Here is a 23582-nt window from a genome sequence, read left to right on the forward strand (position 1 = left end):
GAAAGAGTTTCCTGTGGAATGTTTTTTTAATTGACTGACTGACTAACTGACTTTGTGACCCTGTAGCCCCTCAGAGCCCCAGGTACTTCTAAGGCCGTACACCTGCAATCACCAGCAGCTTCAGAGGGGGTCTCATCTAGATCCACAGAATCTCAAAAAGTCTAGAAAAGACATTAGGCCTTATTCGGCCCAAATCCTCATTTCACAAATAAGACAAAACTAAGGCCAGAAAAGCAAAGTTACCCCAGGCCATAGTGGTAGAGCCTGACCCCTAGTCCAACATAGCCTCCAGATAGCCAGGCAGAACACCTGGCTGGAGTCGGAAAGACCTAGGTCAAATCCTGCCTTGGACACATAGGAGCCGTGAGACCCTGGCTAAGTCACTTAACCTCTCCTGGCCTCAGTTTCCTCATCTGTAAAATGAGAGCAACAAAGGAGTACACCTCAAAGGCTTTTATGAGATAACACTTCTGAGGGACTTAGCAAATCTTAAAGTGCTGTTAAAAATTTAGTTATTGTTGTGGTAGTGGTAGTGAGCTGGCCTTGGAGTTAAGAAAACTTGGGCTGAAGTTCCACCTCTGACACATGTAAGTTCCATGTGGGGAGGGATTGTTGCATTCATTACATTTGTACCCCTAGACCCCAGAACAACTTAATAAATGTTTTTAATCGCTTGGGCCCAGGCCCCCCTCTAAGCACAGAGTAGGTGCTAATCATTCTGGGCAGAGGGGGTTCCCCATATCTGTGAGTTGTAGTGATACTGTTTCCTCCACCATCTTGGCTCCCAGAAGTTCGGTGACTCCCCATATCAATGAAATCGATGGTCCAGACAAAAAAAAAATCTGGACTCAGGCTTAGGGTCTGAGCTTTGTCCCAAATTAGCCACGAGACTCTGGGGACGTCTCTGAGCCTCCCTGGATCTCCACTCCTCATCTGCAAGGTCAAAGTTGGATGACATGAGCTCTAAGCTTGAAAATGGTCTCCCAGCCCTGACATGAGTCAGTTTGAGGGACTCTTCCTAGAAATGCCATTGCCAAGGTGGGGAGTGGAGGGGGGGTGGGCAGCGACAGTGAGCCTTCAGTCTCCAGGGCTCTGAGTAGACTGGACAACCCCTACCAAGCAGGACAGGCAGACTGCTCTGATGCCAGGCAACCAAGCTGAGTCTCCAGGGAAGGCCAGCCATATGTTGGCTGTCAGCTCCTCCAGAAAAGTGCCCATCCTCAGCTGCCCTCAGCCCCTGGGCCCCTGGCCATGCCTCACTAACTCTCTGTTTTCTTCTGTCTTATTCTTACAAGCACAACTCACTTCAAGCAACCCTGTGAGCCCCGATTATTGACATTCCTAATGCTCCCAAGCCCTTTCCCCAAATATAAGGGTGGGTGCATGATACCTGCTACCCTACCATCACAACAATAACAACAATAACTAACATTTGGGTAGCACCACATGCCAGGCATTATGCTAAGCTCTGTCCAAATGTTCTCTCATTTCGTCCTTCCAGCACAGGTGCCCAGACACAGAGGAGAGAACTATGCAGGGACTGTTCCATGATCACCCAGCTGGCCTGTGGGAGAGCTGGGACATGAGCCCTGGACTACTCCTCTCCATGGTCAGACCTCTAACCACTAGGCCCCTTGGAGCCACTTACGCTCCATACAATTTCAAAGATTTTTATGTTTTCTGGACTCAGGAGGACCTGAGTTCAAATCCATTTTCATGTTTCTTAACGATGTAGACTATACAAAAGTGGTCCTAAGAATCGTGCTTCTAGGATCTCCCCCACTCAGTTTACAGAACCACCCCAGAGAAAAACAACCCTATCATCTTAACTATGTATATAAGTAAATGACTTGATTACTAAGTAATTACTAGTCTGGGAGGGGGAAGTAGGCTCCATAGAGGTGGCAGGGAAGAGATGGAAGAGACTGACTGCAAAGGGAAGATCCTAGAATCAAATTCTCCTCTTTCTTTGTGCCTTTCTTTTTAAAGAAAAGGTGCTCCAGGGAGCCTATGGCAAGACAATAGACAACAAATACAGGAATATAATGGCTGAACTTGGATTTGGTAAGTCCTGAGTTCAAATCCTGCATCTCTGACTCTTACTAGCTGTGAGGCCTGAGGTAAGCTCATCCACTCCTATGTGCCTAGCACTGTGCAGGCTCTGGGAATGTAAAGACTGTTCAAGGCTATCCAAAAATGGAATGGGTTGCCTAGGGAGGAGGCGAGTTTTCCCTCTCTATGGGAGGCTTTCTTGGTTCAGTGGCCAGAGCCCTAGATCTAGAGTCAGGAAAGATCAAGTTCAAATTCTGTGTCAAACACATATCAGCTTTGTGACCTTGGGCAAGTCACACGCTCAGTGTCTTCACCTATAAAATGGGAATGAGCATAGCACATGAGGATCCAGTGAGATGACCTATATGTAAAGTGCCTCGCTGGTATTATTTAGATGAGCCATAAAGTCAACCAATCTGTCAGCAAGCATTTAAGCTCCTTCTCAGTGCTGGGGTGGGGATGTGGCTGTTAAGTCATTTCAGTTGGGTCTGACTCTTTGTGGCCCCATCTGGGGTCTTCTTGGCAAAGATACTGAAGTGTTTGCCATTTCCTTCTCCGTCTCCTTATACAGAGCAGGAAACTGAGACCAACAGGGTGAAGTGACTTGCCCAGAGTCATACAGCTACCAAGTGTCTGAAGCTGGATTTGAACTCAGACAATGCATCTTCCTGATTCCAAGCCCGGTGTTCTGTGCACCACCTAGCCGCCCTAGGCTGAGGATACCAAGACAAAAAGAGAAGGCCCTGCCCTCAAGCTTCCAACTCAGTGGTCCTAGAAATCTGAGATCATAACAAGGATTTGAAACTGCTGGTCTCAAATCAAGTCAATAAGCATTTATTAAGTCCCCACTGTTTGCTCTGGTGTCCTGTATATCCTGCAGAGAGGACCAGAAGATGGTGACTGTGTGGAGAGTTTTCTTACCCTAGTGCTAAACTATAGTGGTAAGGACAGAGACTTCAGTTTAAGAGGAAGCTAGGCTGGACAGGGGAGTCAACAAGATTCGAGTCCAAATCTGGCCAGTTGTGTGACCCTGGGCCAGTCACTTGCCCTCTGTCTACCTCAGTTTCCACATCTGTCAAACGCCTGCGTCCCAAGGCTGTTGTGAGGATAAAATGAAGTAACATTTGCTGAGCATTTTGCAAACCTTAAAGCCCTATATTGTTGTTGTTCGGTCATCTCAGTCATTTCTGGCCCTTCATGAACCCACTTGGCATTTTCATGGCAAAGATACTACAGTGGTTTGCCATTTCCTTCTACAGATGAGGAAACTGAGGTAAACAATGTTAAGTGGCTTGTCCAGGGTCACAAAGGCAGTAAATGTCTGCGGCCTGATTTGAACTCGGGTCTTCTGACACCATGTCCAGCACTCTGTGCACTGTGCCACACCTATCTGCCCCAAGACCTATATAAATGCTAGTTGTTGTGTATTCTGGCTGTGTGACCTGAGAAAATCACTTACCTTTTCTCTCAGTGTTGGGCCTGGCGTCAGGAAGACAAGTTCAATTTCAGGATTAGACACAGCAGCTGAGTGATTCTTGCCAAGTCACTTGACCGCTATTTGCCTCAGTTTCCTTCTCTGTAAATAGAGGATAATACTAGTGCCTACCTCCCAGGGTTCTTGTGCAGTTCAAATGAGGTAACAACTGCAAAATCCTTAGCACAGCGCCTAGCGCATGGTGAGTGCTACATAAATGTTAGCTATCATTATTATCAAATTCGTAGAAGGTGCAGACCTGCCTTGGCAAAGGGAGTTTCTCTACTGGCAATTCCCAATACCAGTGAAATCCCAAGTCTAGTGCTGATTCCTAAAAGTAATCCAATGGAGGAGAAGGGGAAGGAGCTTCTAAATATAAATGTCATCTCATTGCCAGTTGCAAGGAATACATCTAGCAATTAAGTTAGTAAATAGAGTAGGCGTTAAATGTTTCTTGGAACTGAATTGAACTGTCACATCCCAGCTCTATCCTCCATTAACTCTTACCTATAGGAAAGGAATCATCCCCTCACTGGTCCTGCTGCCTCCATCCAGCCTTCACACCACTGCCTAAGTCAGCTTCCTAACATACAGAAAAGTCTGGTCATCTGGCTTTCATGCTCATGGATCTCTGGGGACTCCCCTTACACTGTGTACACATACATCTGTCCACATGTCTTTTAGAATGTTAGCTCTCTAGGGGCAGTAAGTTTCCTCCTAATCACCTTTTTATCACTAGCACCTAGCATAGTGGACAGTGCCTGCCTCAGAATGAGCCCTTAATACATGACTGTTGGTGGATTGATTCATCTATTGAACAGTCAGGTGAATAGTTGGGACTCAGCCCCCTAATTTGGACTGCACCGATAGCAATGACTTCACTTCATTATGTTAACAGTGGCATCCTCTGTCTCACCCACTCGGCAGGCTAATAACAACATACGCCTTACCCACACAGGAAGATGATGCTTCGGACGTACTCTCACTAGGTCAACTGCTTGGAATCATTCTGCCAGCACAGATATGGAGTCCATATTTGTTCTCTAGCCCCTGATCTCCCTTTGGCAAGAGAATAGGCATAGAGAAGAAGCAAGCCCTGGGCTGGAGGTTCCCAGGCTTTTCCTCAGTGTGAAGCACCTGACCTCTGGGGGATTCACACTGAGAACTGTAATAATTGGTCCTGGGGAACGTTACTTTGCAATTGGGTTTAATTATCAAGTTTAGCAATTTGTTAACCAAGTGGTGCATTTCCCTTGATATCAGGAACAACTTCCTAATTATTAGTGACCCAGACGTCCCCCCAATAGTAGTGAATGGCTGAATGACCACTTGCCTGGGATGTTCTAAAAGGGGGTTCTTTTTTTCAGATCTGGATTTGATTGGATGATCACCAGAGTCCCTTCCAATTCTAGAACTATGTACTTCTTGGAACTAAAAGGATCACAAATTTAAAGTGTGTGTGTGTGGGGGGGGGTGAGCTAGAGTTAATTTTTTTTTTTGCCTTTTGGAAGGTAATTGGGGTTAAGTAACTTGCCCAAGGTTACACAGCTAGTTTTTTTGTGTGTGGGTGGGTGTTAAGTGTCTGCGGCCAGAACCGAACTTGGGTCCTCCTGACTCCTGGACGATGCTTTACTCACTGCGCCACCTAGCCACCCTAGCTAGAGTTAATTTTACAGGTAAGGAATCAGGCTCAAGGAGGAGAAAGGACTTAGACAATGTCACAGGGAAGAGCTGGAATTTCCCCAGGTCTCCTAGCTCTTTCCATGCTACTACACCGCTTGGGAGTGGAGACCTGCATGGCTCTTTGAAGGGACAGAAAGCTGAAGAGAAAGACACTGAAACAGCAAAAACTCTTAGACTTCTCAATATTTGTCACTGATTTGCAAAAGATCCAAGGATGTACCAGTCATGCATAAATCATTTCAAGCATGGCTGCTCCAGTGGAACATCCAGTGGCTTTTGGTAACATCACAGCAGATTGCATTGCTTCACGTGGGGCAGGGCTGGGGAGGAGGGAAGAAGGAGGTTGGTTTGTTGGTCAGCCTGTTGATTTGTCTCTTCGATAGCCTTGGAAGGCATTGGCTAATTGAGATTAAGCTTGAAATAATTCTCCTAGGTACCACCATACGGTCTCATGTTCTCTTGGCAAGACTTGGCAAGTCTACCCTGAAATAAAAGCATTCCAGTGGGCATCCATCCTTCAGTGATTTTTAATAATGAGTTTCAATGAGCAGTATATGAATAGAATTTACATTTACAAAATTGGTTCCATGAACTGCTTCAACTAGTACACAGTCATGATGTAAACTAAGAACTTTATTTGGGATTTGAAATAAAGTTAATTGTTTGCTGAGGTCTGAACAGGACCAAGCACCCACTCTATGAGGCTCAGATCCCATGCCCTTTTTACTTTCCTTGTAAAGGACAATACTGAGTAAATGGGAATACTTTTTGCTAAGAATAAATAATAAAAGAACATATTCTTTTCTCCACAGGCCTATTTTCTATATGCTTTGGTCTAACAAAGATAAATTTGTAATAATAACCGGTGATATTTATATAGCATCTTAAGATTTACAGAATACTTTTCATACATTATTTCATTTGATCCTCATGGTATCCCTGTGGGATAGGTTATTATTATCCTACTAATAGCCTATCATTATCTCCATTTCAAGGATGAGGAAACTGAGGTTTCAAAATGAAGTGCTTTGTCCAAAGTACTAGCTAGAAATGTCAGAGCTGGGTCTAGAACCCTATATGGGATTATTTTTCTAGGCTCCCTGATTTTTAACATCCCTTTTGGAAATTAAAAAGAATTGTATATTCTCAATTGATTTAGACCTTTCCAACTTAAATGGCTTTAGCGGCAGTGAAATTAACAAGAACGTCTTATTTTCCACCACTCCGGCTTCCACAGCACCCTGTCAAGTCAAACAATCTTTGTTCTCTTGCTTTCAGGAACTCTGGTGATAGCACTTTTCCTTAGGGAATGAAGATTGTTAATTACTTTTAGTAAGGGAGGGAGCCAAATGAATTATATAACTTGGCAGGTTCTCCGAGAATAGTGGCTACAGGTTATTTTTTTTTTTTAATTCTCAGCAAGTGATAATGACCATGAGTCACATTTATCTAGGGAATTTGCCGGGTGAAAGGAAGAAAGGAACGCCTTCCTTCACAGTCTTCACAATCCATCCCCACAAAGTTGTCCCCTCTAAGGAACAGGAAGGAACATCTTCCCGAAGATGAGAAATGGGCAGGAATTCGCTTTATTGAAATTTCATGCACCTACCTAGAGATCTATGGCCTTAGGAGACTCTCTGGTCCTTTGGTTCTGTTGGATGCTGTCCAAATCTCCTCCCTACGTGTGCTTTTGCACTGGCCACTCCCCAACTTCCATGGACTTCCTCTGGCTCTCTTTCTCGTAGGATCCCCCTTCAGAGCTCTACTCAAACATGCCTTTTCCAGTAAACCTTTCTTGATCTCTTGGGTGTTAGTACTCCCTCCCATCTCCTCAAATCCTGTATATCCCTATTTATGTTCATGTTTCCAGCTCAAGTCAACAAGCATTTGTTACGTGCTTTTGACGATCCAAGCACCATGACATATGTGTTAGATTCTCCCAGTGGAATGTAAGCTCTCTGAGGGCAGGAACCATTTTTTTTCTTTTGGTTTTGGTTTTGTATCCTCAGTGCCTTCAAATATAACACGCAGTTGATAAATGCTTGTTAGATTGAACTGGATAGGCAGTGTGGTGTAATGGGGATAGGGAGAATCACATATTAAATATTCACATTGATTCTATATAAAATATTAATTGAATTTTAATTAAATACTCACATCATTCCTTTTGGAATTAAAAAAAATATTTTATTTTGCTGATTGATTTAGACCTGGATTTGGACTCAGAGTTCTGGTATTTGAAGGCTTGCTGGTTCTGGTGACCTTGAGCAAATCATCTCCTTTTTGTGAGTCTCCAGTTTCCTCCTCTGTAAAGTAAGGAGCTTTTACTTAACCTTTCAGGTCCCCTGGCTCTAGACCCTATAATAAATAATACTGTACTAACCTGCCACACTACTATAGATAATACTTCCAACTTATTACTTAAATGTTTTTGCTTCTTTTCTCTCATACTTAATAATCTAATGAAAAGGAGCATTGATTGATGTTGGAAATTCATGACCTGGGAGGTTTCGGGTGTCTTCAAGGCATCAATTTTACTTGTTTATAGAACATAAAGAGAAACTTTAAATGAGAAAAGCATTAACATGCCGCTACTTATGATTAGACTGTTCTGGCAAAAATGAAATATATAATCTCTGCTATCTTTTAGGCTCCCCAGACACTTTAAAATAATTGAAACACCTAAAATAATATCAAAGTAATTCTAGTAATTGCAAATAAAAGCATAATATTGCATGAACACCCCAGAAGAGAGAAATCTCTTTTTCTCTGCTTTTTTGTGATATTGCTATTAATTTAAAATAACAAAGCTAGGCTATTAACTAACGTGTGTGTAACACCTGCCCTGGGATATCCAGATCTCTCCTATTATGATAAGATTCTGAATAGTTTCCTCCCCTCCTCCAACCTGTGCCAGACACAGCTGAAATTGAAATCTCCCTAAAGCTCAGGTCTGCCCCGATCACTCTGCCACAGAGAAATGAGCACAATAGTCCACATGACATCTAACAAGAGTGGAATATAGAGGGAGGATCACCTCACTTCTGAAAGGTATGCCTCTCGGTGAAGCCCAAGATTGCATTAGCTTCTGGGGTTGCCACCTCACACTGCTAACTCATATTGAACTTAGAGTCCACTGTGATCCCTAGATCTTTTTCAAAGTAAGCATTCTTCCTGCCCTATAGTTATGAGGTTGATTTTTTAACCCAAATGTAAGACATTACATCTATCCCTATTGAAATTCATTTTATTAAGTTCAGCCCAGCACTCCAGCCTATCAAGACCTTTTTAGATCTTGACTCTATATATTATCCCACCCAGCTTTGTGTCATTTACAAATCTGATGAGCCTTTCTTGTTGATTTAAAAAAAAAAGTTGAATAACATGGGGAAAAGCAGATCCCTAGGGCACTACCCTGGAAACCTGCAGTGTTGACATTGAGCCATGAATGACCATTATTTGAGTCCAGTCATATAACCAGATTTGAATCCATCGAGTTGTATTATCTGAGGCAGCTAAGTGGCAAAGTGGATAGGCTACTGGGCCTGGAGTCAGGAAGATTCACCTTCCTGAGTTCAAATCCAGTCTCAGACATTCACTAGCTGTGTGACCCTGGGCAAGTCACTTGACCCGGTTTGTCTCAGTTTTCTCATCTGTAAAATGAGCTGGAGAAGGAAATGGCAGACCATGCTAAGAAAATCCCAAATGGGGTCATGAAGTGTCAGACATGACTGAAACAATGACAACAAACAACAATTGCATTATCATCTAGTCTCTATTTTTCCATCTCCTCTACAAGAACAGAATGAGATCCTTTATCAAATGCTTTGCCAAAATCTCGGTAAATTATATCCACAGTGTTCCCCTCATCTCCCAGTTTAGTAACCCTGTCCAAAAAGGAAATGAGGTTAGTCTGGCATGGCTTGGTCTCAGCGAAGCCAGGCCGGCCCTTTAGAATCACTGCTTCCCTTTCCAGACGTCACCAGTCCTCTCTTTCCAGCCATCTGTCCTGGAGCGTTCCCAGGGATTGAAGTCAAGCTCATTGGCCCAGATTTCACAGATTCTTCTCTAATCAAAGGACTTGAGTTTGAATCCCAGCTCTTCCACATATCCCTATGTGATCTTAGTCAAGATACTTCATCTCTCTGAGCCTTGATATCTTCATGAGCAAAGTTGTTAGCAAAAGAGTTGGAATCAATGACCTCTCTAAAGCCCCCTCCAGTCTACAGTCCTTCCCCTCTGTATGCTCACTCAGACACAGATAATATAAACAAAGGAATATATGGGAAGTATGCCTGGAAGGCTTCCTCTCTACATTGACCTTTCATGATCCTTATCCTTCAAGGCTCAATTCCGAAGCCAACTTTTCACAATAAGGTGGGTGCTTTATTCAGTCAGCTAGGTGACCCAATGGATGATGAAGAATTAAGTTCAAAGCCTGTCTAGCTGTGTGACCCTAGGCAAATCACTTAACCTGTCTCATCTGGGCTTCCTTATCTATAAAACAAGGATAATAATAGCCCCTACTTCACTCGGCTGTTAGGATGACCAAACAAGGTAATATGTGGGAAGCATTTTGAAGGCCTCCAGTGACAATATAAATGTTAGCTGCTATTATCTTCTCTTTGAAGTTTCCCTGTTCTGTTCTCTCTCGATAATAGTTATTCTCCCTCTTCAAATATTCCTAATGCAATTTTCTGGAACTTTTCTTTCTCCCCTTCCCTCCCTAGCTTTTATTTATACTTAATTGTGTAAATGCTATTTCTCTACCAATGGAATGTAAACACCTCAAGAGCAGGGAGCTTTCCTTTTCGTTTTGAATGTCTTTCTATCCCTTATCCCTAGCTCAGTGCCTGCTGCATAGTTGATATGACCCCATGCTTGCTGATTGATTGATTCCATACAAGAATCAATCATATGAGACATTTTTCAAACATTTTGCTAAAGTCTCAATGTTCCTTCCCTCCATGACACACAGACATTCTTCACTCTCTGATCTGTTCTTGTGCTAAGAAGTCCCCTAGAAAGGACCCTAGAGGCTCCAATGTTTTAATCCAGCTGATATTTTATAACTGACTTTCTGTCCTTAATACAGTCTGCATTCTGAGGAATTTCCTGCTGTCCTACATCCCCAGAGCCCAATCCTGTTCTCTGGATTGGCCTAATGCCCTGATTTTTTTTTTATCTGTTTGAACTATAGACCATCTAGGGACCACCCCTACTCCCCCCCCCCCCATATCTACACTCTCACACCCACACCCATACTCTCTCTCACTCATACTCTCTATTCTTTCTCTTTCTTTCTCTTTTTTCTTCTCTCTCCTTCCCTCCTCTCTTTCTCTCTCTGTCTGTCTGTCTGTCTCTTTCTCAGTTCCCAACCCCTGGATGGTTTTCATTAAAAATGGAATGTCTTTTTACGACATGGCCAGGGGGAATTCCTATGCTCAGCCTCCTCCACTCTGTCAGGATCCTGGCTGGATGGTGAAATACCATTCTCCTCTCCTTTCTTGTTTGCCCTCTGCCCCTTCCTTTTCTTCTCCCTCCAAGCTCCCTAGGAGAAGTGGGTTCAGTGGAATCTATTCTTGCTCCCCACAAAGAAAAGAGGAATGTAAAGTATTGCCAGTCTCTGATCAATAGTTCCTTCTATGGTAGCAGCACTCAGAATCAGTGTGAGTTCTTCAGGGTAGGCCCATCCTGGTTATCACCATCAGGCAGGCCTTCCATAACACCCAGCTACTTGATTGGCACATAATTGGCAGTTAATATAGTTAATAAGATGCTTATTGATTAATTTAATTAGTTCTTGGTACATAGATCACAGGATCATAGACTGGGAGTTGGAATGAACCTCAGAGGTCATCTCCTCCAGCCCTCTAATTTTACAGGTGAAGACACTGAGGCACAAAGAAGTTAGGTGAATGATCCAAGGTCACACACTGCAAGGATTGATATCCAGGGCCCCTGTCTTCAAACTCAATGATTTTACCACTGCACCAAAATATCTGGATAAAGACTACAGGTCTGTTGGGGAAAAGGAATCCCATGGATCCTGTTCCCTAGAGAATGGTTCAGGGTCATAGGGCATTCTCCCGGAAAAGGAATAATGACTGTTTAGCTTTCCATTCCCCTCCTGCCCCACCCCCACCCTGTGTTTTTTCTTGCTGTACCTTGGCAGAAATAACAATATTGTTTATAAAACAATAACTAGCATTTACATATCAGCTCAAGGTTTACAAAGCACTTACATATACTCTCTCACTTGATCTTCATAAGAACTCTAAGAGGTAAGGAGTAGATGCTATTGTTACCCTGAGGCACTGCAGTGGTTAAATGACTTTCCCAGGATCCCACAGCCAGCAAGCCTCTGGGTCAGGATTGGAACCCTCGATCCACTGGCCCACCAGTTGTGGGGGGCAGTGGTTAAGGGGGAGGGGAACATGGAGAAGTTAAGTTATGACAACAGCTGTCATTGAAGCACTTTCAGGTGGATCTTCACAACAGCCCTGCTAGGAAGGTATCCTCATTCCCCCCATTTTTACACATGAGGAGACTGAGGGATGAGAAGTTCAGTAACTTGACCAGAGTCACAAAACAAATAAGGTCTTCCTGTTTCTGAGGTTGACTCTCTACCCACCGAAACTCACTATCTTTAATAATCCCTTTCTTTCCACTCTCACTCTTTGGTTCCTTTATTCATTTAAGGGATCCCATATTTTAGTGCTAGGAAGGACCTTGCAAATCAGGTTCAAATGACTCATTTTACAGATGAGTAAACTGAGGCAAAAATAATCAAAGACAGGGAGCATGTGGCAGAGCTGGGGGACGCAAACCCAGGTCTCCTGCCTCCCATCTGAGGGTCCTTTCAGCTCTGCTGCCTCACTTAATAGTGAGCCTTTCAGAGAAATCAGCCAACAGTAACCAACGTTGTTTGCCGAGGCCTCATTAGTATTGGGAAAGGTAGGTAACCGCTGTAATGGATTTTTTTTCATTTCCATAAAAGCTCAGGAAGCTGAGTGTACCCATGAAAATGAATTAAAACACACTTCTACCCCAGCTCCAAAGAGTGATTTCCTAAGAGAAATGTGGTGATTCTCTGCCACTTCCCAATAGTCTTTCTCTCATACCTCACACGTCCTTTAGAATAGGATCCTGCCTTTCCAACAGCCCTGACTCGTGGCCTATTCCAAGAAGCTCACTGGGCACCCTGGATTTAGGGGGCAGCATCTTACTGACCACAGGCCTTGATGTGACTTTCCCAGATGCTGTACCCACTGAACTCAGATCACAAGCCAGCTGGTGGAGGGAACCTCCCCCAAATATCTGTCTCCCCAGGAGACACAAGTACCTCAGGCTAACAGTCACGACCCCCAATCCTTACATACTGGCTCTACTAACAAAAGACACCATGGATGGCCAATGAACTTTGCCCGGAATTTGATTGGAGGAAAGCAGGTTGGATTGTCCTTGGCCTTTGTAATGGCTCCCACCTAAGGAGAAGATAAGGGAAAAGTGGTCAGTGGAATTCAGGCATCTTAACTGAGATAGGAGTGAATGATGTGAAATGTTAGTTTAAAAAGACAAATCAGTAGATCTTTAGGAGACCTACAAATCTGAGGAATGCTTTGGGGTGCTACCTCGAGGGCCTGAGGAACCAAAGAAGCTAAAAATATACAGACCAGCACAGAGACTATTGGACCACGTTGTAACATTTTCCTGAGAAAAGGGAAACCAATGGCCACAGAGAGAGGCAAAAGATGCTGAGTAAATGGTACCCCTCCTAGACTTATACATGCCCCAAAGAGACCAGAGGAAGAGGAAAGGACCCATGTGTACAGAATTCTGCATAGCAACTCTGTTCATAGAGCAAAGGGCTGGAGACTTAGGGTGCCTTTCAGTTGGGAAATGGCTGAGCAAGTTAAAATACATAAATGGAATGAATCCTATTGTGCTGTGGGGAAAGCGGCATCAATCGATTCCGAGAGACATGCATGAAGCAATGCAGAGTGAAGTGAGCAGAGCCAGGAGAACTAAATAGGAGAAGGCCGGGGAAAATCATGCTCTCTCCTGCCGACAGAGAAGCGGGGGGCCCAAGATGCAAAATGAGGCGCGTATTTTTGGACATGGCCAACGTGAAGATTTCTTTTTCTTGACTCTAATATATGTGACAAGGGTTGGGGTTTGGTTTGTTTTTTCAGTGGCAGCCTGGTGATGGAGAGAAAATTTAAGCAGGGTCCGGTTCGTGTGCAGATGCCATTAGCTTGTTCAGCTGATGCAAATCTCTGTATGGAGAGTCCCAGAGTCTGCATAGTCCATGGCACCTGGTAAGAAACCAGGCTGTGGACTTGGTGGGACCAATGAGCCAAGTTTGGGGGCTCCTCTTCGCAGAGACCAAGGGGGTCTAGAGGAGAGTATGCTGGAAGAGTCCTTATCCATTTTCACTGGCCCTTGTCCAGAAGGTCACTCCTGGCTCCATGGATCATAGATGCTGGGCTGACTGCAAAACCCGGCTCACAACTTTGGGATGCCAAAGCTCCTTCCAGATCTGGAACCCCAGGATGCTGAAGTGCCTCTGGACCTTTCCTTCACCTCAAGCAGAAAAGAGGCCAAGGACTGAAGGCCCTGTCTCAGTGGCCACGTTCTCTCTTAATGGCCTCTCACCTTTCAGGATGGTCTCTCACCAGATGCCATCATGAACAAAAGAGTGAGTCATACCACCAGCTGAAAAGACTGAGGCAAGAAAGAGGGTTAGGGCCCAAATCCTTTCCCTGGGTAGAAGAACTTTTCCCCAGAGTGCAGCTAAGTCTAGAGCGACTGTACAGATCCCTTGGGGAGAAGGGGATTGCCATAAGGGTAGGTTGCTAGATCCTCTCATCCCCCCAAGTTCTTCAGCCCAAAATGGGGATCCCCACTCCATCTCAGTAACAAGTTTGGAGGATTATTTATATCCTTGGGAAAAGCAGGGCCCATCAGAAGGGAAAGTTGCTTGCTTTTCTACTCTTTGAGAAGGCCCACCCAGGGTGGTTTTATAAACCTGGAGGACTGTCCAACGTCCCTGGAGAAATAAGAAACGCACAAGAGAGGGAAAGGGGGTTTTCTTGACTGTCTATGAGCTCAGGCATGGGTCCTTCCTGTTTTCCTTATCACATGTTACAAGTGTGTTTTATGCCTTGTTAAGCATTAATGCTTTCAAGGGAACTTAGGACACTTAAATAGCTGTCCTAAATGAGTCAAGATCAGATGGTCTCAGGGGAAACCCTGGGAAGGATCGAGATCAGCCAGGAGAAAACCATCAAATGGAGAGGTCCATGGGAGACCATAGATTCAACTCACTTGTAGCATCAACATTAAGTCACTCAATCTGCCTCGGCCTCGATTTTCTGGTATGTGAGAGCATTAGACTAGATGCTCTCCAAGGTCCCGATGTCTCTCAACGAGTTTGCCATTCAGTTTCTCCCCATGATCAAAGGCTGTTAATAAAATGTCTTGGGGCAGCTAGGAGGCTTCACAGTGCAGGGTCTGGAGCCAGAAAGACTCCTCTTCCTGAGTTCAAGTCTGGCCTTAGACACTTACTAGTTATGTGACCCTGGGCAAGTCACTTCACCCTGTTTGCCTCAGTTTCCTTATCTGTAAAATAAGCTGGAGAAGGAAATGGCAAACCACTCCAGTGTCTTTGCCAAGGAAATCCCAATTGGGGTCACATCAGACACAACTGAAACAAATGAACAACAAAAAATAAAATGTTTTAGGCACGCCATGTGGGGAAGTATTATTTTGTGTTTAAACCCAAGACCATGCTCATCTATTCAGCACATTTTTTTTTGGAGGGGGGAAGGTAGGGCAATTGGAGTTAAGTGACTTGCCCAAGGTCACAAGGCTAGTTTTTGTGTTAAGTGTCTGAGGCCAAATTTGAACTCAGGTCCTCCCGACTCCAGGATCGATTCTCCATTCACTATGCCATCTAGCTGCTCCAGGCACATTTCATTTTTTAGCATATGGTCCCAATATTAAACTCAATGGCTCACTGTAAGCTCAGTTATCTAAATGCATTTTTGCATTTGTCCTGTATTCAGACCCCAGTTCAGTTTTCATTCTCTTTCCATCCCTTTCCACCTACCTCACCCCAATATAGCCCCTAAGTTTTATAATTACCAAGGAGTATAGAGACAGTTTAACTGAGGCATACATAATTAGTGCATTTGACTATGTGATAACCTGGCAGGAATGTCCCCCTGACACTAGTGAATAACCAAGTTTTTCCCTTCACTGGGAACTGGATTCTTACTTCTGACACCAGCATAAATAATGTTCAGGAAAGATTGCAGAGTGAGAAAACTCCAAGTCGCCTCAGCTCCTAGTAATTAGAAAGGACATGGTACTTCCTATAAATAGCACTTAGCACAGAGAGTGCATCCAATTTCCAGTAATTCGTTTATTGTTAAGGCCGTGGGTCTCAGGGAAATTGGTGGTGTTCAGACAGAACCCAGGCACTTAGCTCCGGTAGTCTCACTCCCCCAAAGACACTTATTAGTTCCCTAGATCATTTGTCAGGTCTTGTCTCATGCATAGTCAATGAAAGTCATTCATTTCTTAGTGGGAAATATATCCTTCCAAGTTACCTGACTGAGCAAAATAATTTAGCAGCAAAATTAGCTGGACACAAAGACAGAGAGAACTATGCTACCATCCCCATCATGTTCTAGAAATCATTAGGGGGGAAAAATCTCATTCTGAACAGATTACTAAGCCTCAAAAACCCTCCACAAACTAACTCCTGTCTACCTTTCTAGCTGGATTTTATATTATTCACCTCCACAAAATACCGTGTTCCAATTCAACTGGACTTCTATCTGTGGATATTATATGGATATTAAACTGGACTTCCATGCCTTTGCATAGCCTGCCCCAAAGCCTGGGGCACATTCCCTTCTCTACCTCTGCCTCTTAGAATTCCCAGCTTCCTTCAAGGTTCAACTAAAGTGCCACATTTTATAGAAAACTTTTTTTGATCTTCCTAGTTTTTAACGTTTTCCCCTTCTAAAAAGTATGGTGTATTTACTTATCAGCGGTGCATGGTACATAGTAGGTGCTTAGTAAACATCAGTTGGCCGATCCTACCCAAACGTGTCCTATCTGCTGCTCCTACCCTGATGCCATCAGCTTCCCCTTCCTCTGAAAACTGCTACAACCCTTACAACAGCGCAGAGTCAGTCTGGCTCATGGATTCTATCCTCAGTCAGCCAATAAATCTTTAGTAAGCCCTACTATGTGCTAAGTGTGCGGGATACAAGATTGCTGTTGTTATTGCTAGCCCTTTATTCTCGAAGAAGATCATGACATCAGGGAGCTGATGCCATGACATGCAAGTGAGTCGGATGTAAGTGAGGCAGGGCTGTGCAAAGTCACCAGCCTCACTTTCTCCTCCGGAGCCACGTGGGTCCAGCGGCGAGATAGAGATCAGGACGACGGGAGATGGCCCCAGATGGGGATACAGAGAAAGGCAACAGACAGTTCCAGCCTCAAGAGAGAGCTCACAATCTAACAGCGGAGACAACATGTGTACTCCTGTTGGAGCATGGCAAAAATCTATTTTTAGAGCATCCGTGAAACACACACAAAGAGAACAGTGGATTAAGAGATAGGAGAACTGACTTCTATAGGCCCAGTCTCTTTCCCTCTTGGGGCTTCAAGCTTCTTGGTTTCTGAATTTCCTCATTGTCCTAAAATCACTGAGCAAGACCAATCAAATATACATGGGGCAAGCAATGGGCACATAAGGACAGAGGCTCCTATCTTTAAAAGAAAGAAGGGGAGATCAGACATTCCAGTCTGATTCAGCTCCAAAATTCCATTTATTTCCTTTGACGTCTTCTTTTATTTTTGCCTTTTTTTTTGAAGGGTGATTGGAGTTAAGTAATTTGCCCAAGGTTACACGGCTAGTGTTTTGTGTTAAGTGTCTCAGGCCGGAACCGAACTTGGGTCCTCCTGACTCCAGGCCGGCGCTTTACTAACTGTACCACCTAGCCACCCCATCCTTTGACCCTTTCACTAACCACCCCGGATATGTGCACACTTTTTGTACACCAGGCTAAATGTTTTTCATTGACTTGACTTACTGACCTAAGAAGGTATTTTTTAATGCTCCACTTTCTACATGTCCCTTCCATAGAATGATTTCAAACATTTGTATTCAATTGTAAAGTCCTAGGGGGTGGGAAGTGTGTCTCTTTAATTCACTTATTAATTTAGTCAAAGAATGACAATATGTAATTAAGTGCTAAATGATGTGGAAGAAGTTACAGAGACGGTAGAGGTTCAAGCCCAATGGATAGAGTCCTGGACTTGAAATCTGAAAGACCCAGGTTCAGATCCTGCCTCAAATACCAGCTCTAAGACCCTGGTCTGTGCCTCAGTGAGTTTTCTCATCTCTAAAAAATGACATTGAATTCACTGACCTCTAAGCACCCTTCCAGCTCTAAAGCTATGATCCTATGACTAGACGTCAGGGAATTTGGGAAAAGTTTCATGGAAGAGTGGGATAGAGAGGATTTGGAGAGGTGGACAGAGGCCTGTGCTGGAGCAAACACCCCAGAAGGAATCAGCATAGTGCATGCAGGAGATGGTGAAGAGAGAAGCCTAGAACAGAAGAGTTGTGAGAAATAAGGTTGAATAGGGAGGGAAAGAGAGACCAGGTTATGGGAGGTAGAGTTTAGATTCTGTGTAGGAAGCAATGGAAAATCACTGTGGACTCCTGAGTGGGAAAAGCTGCACCAGATCAATTTGTCAACACAATTTAGGAAGAATTGGTCAGGGAAGCGACTGTATGAGCAAGAACCTGTTAGGAGGCCCTTTTGAGCAATCCCAGCATGAGGCAATAACCTGGACCAGGAATATGTTTCCAATGGGAGTAGACAGGAAGGATTGGATCCGAGAAAGATGTGGATGAGGTTTGGGACTATTTTATAAAGGGGAAGGGTGGAACAAGAAGAGCAGCAAAGATCACTCCAACCCTTCTCACCTGGGGGCCAAGCTAAGGATGGAAGTGGTGAAAATGAAAAGGGAAAGGAAGGAGGGATGTGGAGGAAGCTGATGAGACGGACATTGAGAAAGAGCCGAGGATGATCTTGATGGGAATGAATGGATGGCTGACCAGTCATCAGCCAGGCACCTGGCTGAAGCCCCTTGTTTATACAGAAGAGGCGGCAGGGCTAGAATTTGAGTCTACCCCCACCAACTCTGAATTCAAGACTGTTTCCACTGTGCCATATTGCCCTTCATATGGGTAATTTCCTATTCTTTGAAATGACAAATAAAGCAACTCTGAATGTTTGTGTCCAGAAAAGTCTTCAGCCCCATTTTCATGCAATTGATGTACTCCCAATAATAGAAATCATTGAGCCAAAAAGCATGATGGGTTTTATAACCCTTATTGATGTTTTCTGGTAGCCCTTCTTTTCCACTTTAAGGCTAATGCCAGGATGGCTAGGATATTCTGATAGATACATGATCTCATCAAGGGTCCTCCTTTCTATGGGGGAGACAACAACATCTTCTCATATCCTCATCTGGTGGTTATCCTTGCCCAGACCAAGATGGCGGCCTTCGTCCAGATCCCTTGACATTGTATACTAATAAAACACCCAATGAGTTTTTCCTCATCCTCACTACATGACAAATTATTTCATGGGTTTAGTTACTGAAAATAAGGACCATAGCTTTGGAACTAGAAGGGAATCCAGAGGTCATCTAGTCCAAACCCTTCAAGGCCAGGGAAATGAAGTGATTTACCCAGAAACACAGCAGTAGAGCTAAGATCTGAAGCTGATTCATGACCTCAAATCCAGCACTCCTTCCTGGCTTCATTCAACCAATCCATGAATCAATCAAAGAGCATTGATTCATTACCCACTATGTTCCAGACTCAGTGCTAAGAACTGGAGATACAAAGACAAAATCAGGAAACCATCCCTACTCTATGGCTCTAAAATCTTACCATCTAGGCCCATCCCCGAGTTGGAATGTTATGATGACTAAGTTCTAATTTAAACTTTGCTGAAACACAACTTTACTTAAATTAATTCTAAGGCCAAATGTTTATCTCTTGTGTGGAAGCAATTCAAACCAAATAGTCTGGTAAAAGTCAAATGATAGGGGGAGGGTTTTTTCATGGATCTCTGCCAGCCTGGCCTTCTAGGCTACTGTGCTGAAAAGGAATAAATTCATTTCCAAGATGGAGTCAACAATTTCTACTTGGGTTGGAATAACTTAAGTGTCAAAAGTATCCCAGAAAGCCCAAAATGAGCTATGATGGAGAGTACTATGTTTGACAGCTAGGTGACACCATGGTGCATAGATTGCCCAGAATGGAGTCAGGAAAATTCATCTTCCTGAGTTCAAATCTAGCCTCAGACACGTACTAGCTGTGTGACCCTGGGCAAGTCACTTCACCCTGTTTGCCTCAGTTTTCTCATCTGGAGAAAGAAATGGCAAATCACTCCAGTATTTTTGCCAAGAAAACCCCCAATGGGGTCATAAAGAGTGAAAAATGACAGAATCACAACAATAATAATACTGTATTTGGAGAACAAGGTCAGGGGGACCCAATGAAGAAGAGGACAAACAAACCCCCTGATTCCAAGGAAGGCCCCCTTTTCTTTCCTCCACTGACAAAGAAGCCCTTCCCCCCAATAGCCCCAGCCCCAGCCGGCACTCAGGACCTACTCTGAGCCTCATCCTCCTACAGAAGGAGACCTTTTTTTTGCAAGTTCTCTTCCTGGAGACCTGATTGGATTTCCAAGACTTCTCCCCTCTGTGGACTCTGCTTAAGAAAACAGGCCATGGAAATACAAGGGAAAGATTAAAAGCCAATTATAAGGGACTCAATGAGGTCAAATTGTTGACTTCATTTTTGTGAAAATATTAGCAGACTCTTATGATTGTCATCATTGTTTGGGTAGTTTGAAAGAAAGGTGTGGGCTGAGCTGAATGTGACAGGGGGATTCTAAAAAAAAAATAATAAAACTGTAGGGAGAGATAAAAAAGGAGTAATTATCTTGAACAAATGAGGCATAAAAGGAAAAGTTGATACAGAAGCGGCCAGTGCAGGAAGGGCAGGTAGTGCTGGAACCTTACTCTCTTTGGGAATGGGCTAAAGAGGGAAATACATGTATATGTATATATACATAAATATCTAGAAGGGCATAAAAGTCTTCTAAATTCAGAAAGAAATAAGAGAGCAAGGGGATAGGGTGGGGGGAGAGGATACTGGAGGGACTCTTGGAGGGTGGGTAGGTTAAGGAATAGGAGGGCAAGGTAGGGGGCAGAAGTAAAGCAGAGAAATGAGGAGGAAGAGAGTAAATAGAGTGAGAAAGCTAGTGAGGAAAAATAGGAAGAAGGAAAACACATAAGTAATTGTAGCTTAGAATGTGAATGGGATGAATTTACCCCTAAAACAGAAATGGCTAGCAGATTGAAAATTAGAATTTAACAATATATTGCTTTTAGGAAACACAAAAATGAGATATACACAAAGATAAAATAAAGGTCAGGAGTAGAACTTGTAATTTAAAAAACCCAGATATAGTAATCATGATCTCTGACAAAGTTAAAATAGATTTAATCAAAAGTGAAAAAATAGAGAAACTACACTATGTCAGCAACATTAATATTGTTTTAGACCATTTAAAATACCTAGACAGTATAATGATATCTGCCAAAATAGACACAGGAACTATATGAACATAAATATAAAACACATGTTATACAAATAAACTCAGATCTAAATAATTGAAGTAATATTTATTGTTCATGGGTAGGTAAAGCCAATATAATTTTTAAAATGACAATATTAAAATAATTAACTAATAATTAATTAATATATTATAATAATATAAATATTATATAATATATAAATATATAATATAAATATAAACATATATAATATATATTTTATAAACATATATAATATAAAATAAACATAAATATAAATATATAATAATATAATAAAATAAATATAAATAATTAATAAAATAATAACTAACTAATCTATTTATTGAATGTCATCCCAATTAAATTACAAAAAATTTATTTTACTGAGTTAGAAAAAATAAGAACAAAGTTCATTTGAAAGAACAAAATGTCAGGAACTTCAAAGAAATCAGGAAAAAAAGATGTAAAGAGAGTAGATTCAGCAATATCAGACCTTAGACTATGTTTTAAGGTGAGAGCACTGTGGAAGTGTAAAAAGGATAATTTCGACTGTTTTAAATTACAATGTTCTTGTATAAATAAAACCTATGTAGTCAAGAACAGAAAGAATACAGAAAATTGAGAAAAGAAACTTTCATAGACAATCTCTGAGATAGGATGTGATTGGGTTAGAATATTGCTGTGGTGTAGGAAATGATGAGCTGGTTGACTTGGAAAAACATAGAAATATAGAGGTCAGGATTCCATAAAATGATGAGCTATAAGGTTTAGGGGTGCTCCAGACCCTAAAATACCAACATGCTGGGTCCTGCCAAATAAATTCAATTCAAGCCTTCTCTCAACCCAAGAAAACGCCAAGTTTATTAAAGATTCGCCAGAATGGGTATTCTTAAGGATCCTCGGTATCTGTGACACTTGTATTGGACAAGTGGGCCAGAATAATCTGACACAGACTGAGACTGTGCTACAAAATTCTTGGCCTCTTCATGGAGACAAGATGAGCTTATATACAGAAAGGCTGTGGGAGGAATATGTGTGTAATTATAGATATATATGTATGTGTGTATATAAATATAAATATCCATGCTTAATTGAAGCTTGGGTGGAGTGGGGAATAAAGTAAAAAATGCAGAGCATAGAACCAAAGAAAACCAATAAAGAAGTAAAGAAAAGCTGGGCAGCTTTGAAAACAATGTGTAGTATTTATTATATAGGTTTCCTTGAAAAGGAAATTATTGTCTTATATTGAATCCTCTCTTATGGTCTGTTGTGTACATGGTAATTTTTTTTGTTTTCTGATTTTATATTTAAGTTTAAAATTTAAAAAAAAATTACCCAAAGAAAACAGGAGACAGGCTACGGGTCCTGGTAAATTTGCTGATGCTTCTGACAAGGACTCAAGGAATAGAATCCTGTGTTCATTTCTTTACTCAGCTACTTATTAGATTTCTGCACCTTCAGTGCCAAACAAAGGTCCTTTGGGCTCATCAACTTGCTTGCCCCCCTAATCAGTAAAATGGGGCTAAAAACACCTATAAGGATATAATGTATTTATTGGGTTTCCACCACCCTGCACCACGATATAGAAGCATAAATTTGGGGCTAGAAGAAAGGCACCATAGAGTAGTGAAGAGAGGGTTAGATTTGGAGTTAGAGGACACGAGTTCAAATCCAACTCAGTCATTTACCACCTAGATGACGTTGGGCAAAATGGTTTACCCCTCTTGCCCTCAGTCTCCACCTCCACCTCAACCAATGATTGGGTTGGACTCAGGTTTGCTGCCGTAGACCAGCAAGCCAAACTTAAATTTTCAACGAGAGCATTCATAACAAATGGAGATGGCCCAGGATGCAATAGGGTACCTTGACCTTTTCAAGCTAAGGTCTTTAACAGGTCTCAGTTTGCCTTAGGCAATGCCCATTCAGTGATAAAGGCTAGGCAAGAAAAATGTCATGGTCCGCTTCCTGCACTAAGGACAAACAACCACCACTGTAGGAAATAGGAGCTGCCTAACTGGGGACCCAACTGGAACTGGCCAACTGGGCAGCACAGATCTTCCTTCCTCCCTTCCTTCTTTCCTGCTTTCAGTTCCAGTTGGGCAATGAAGCTCCTTCCTTCCTTCCTTCCTTCCTTCTTTCCTTCCTTCCCTCCTTCCTTCCCTCCTTCCTTTCCTCCTTCCCTCCTTCCTTCCCTCCCTCCTTCCCTCCCTCCTTCCTTCCTTCCCTCCCTCCCTCCCTCCCTCCCTCCCTCCCTCCCTCCTTCCTTCCTTCCTTCCTTCCTTCCTTCCTTCCTTCCTTCCTTCCTTCCTTCCTTCCTTCCTTCCTTCCTCTCTATATACTTGGGGTATCCTATTTACATAGGGCTTAATGCCTCTGAAGGCCTTTATTTATATTATCCCATTTCATCTTGACAACTTTTGAGGTAGGAAGTGAAAGTATTATTCCCCCACTACAGACGAGGTCTAGAGAAGTTGGGACAATCAAGGTCACATAGCTAGGGAATGACAGAACCAGAAGTGTTCCCTCCACATGCCATGCTCCCTCTAGAGAGGTGGGCCTGGAGATGGGAGTATGAGATTACAGAAGCTGAATCCAGGCTGGGGAATGGGGGAGGGCCAGGAGAGGAGAGGGAGCCCAGGTAGAGGGCATATGGAGCTGTCAAAAGTAA

The 23582-nt window shown here is 42.9% G+C and overlaps 1 protein-coding gene and 1 long non-coding RNA gene across 6 annotated transcripts in view; one reads left to right on the forward strand and one right to left on the reverse strand.

Moving 5' to 3' along the window:
- RPL15 (ribosomal protein L15) overlaps positions 1 to 23582 on the forward strand; it is a 431201-nt gene that overhangs the window by 263572 nt on the left and 144047 nt on the right. The gene's annotated exons all lie outside the window — the stretch shown is intronic.
- Positions 1 to 23582, reverse strand: part of LOC138161689 (uncharacterized) — a 185685-nt gene that overhangs the window by 129727 nt on the left and 32376 nt on the right. The window contains exon 2 of one of the 4 annotated variants that reach the window (XR_011168438.1): positions 3512 to 3628. The exons of the other annotated variants lie outside the window; for them this stretch is intronic. This is a non-coding gene — a long non-coding RNA (uncharacterized lncRNA). The remainder of the gene's footprint in view (positions 1 to 3511; positions 3629 to 23582) is intronic. 4 annotated transcript variants of the gene reach the window in all.

Source organism: Petaurus breviceps, unplaced genomic scaffold, assembly GCF_028583685.1.
Source record: "Petaurus breviceps papuanus isolate PSGF00001 unplaced genomic scaffold, PetGlider_PUasm1.0 185, whole genome shotgun sequence".
Classification (NCBI taxonomy): domain Eukaryota; kingdom Metazoa; phylum Chordata; class Mammalia; order Diprotodontia; family Petauridae; genus Petaurus; species Petaurus breviceps.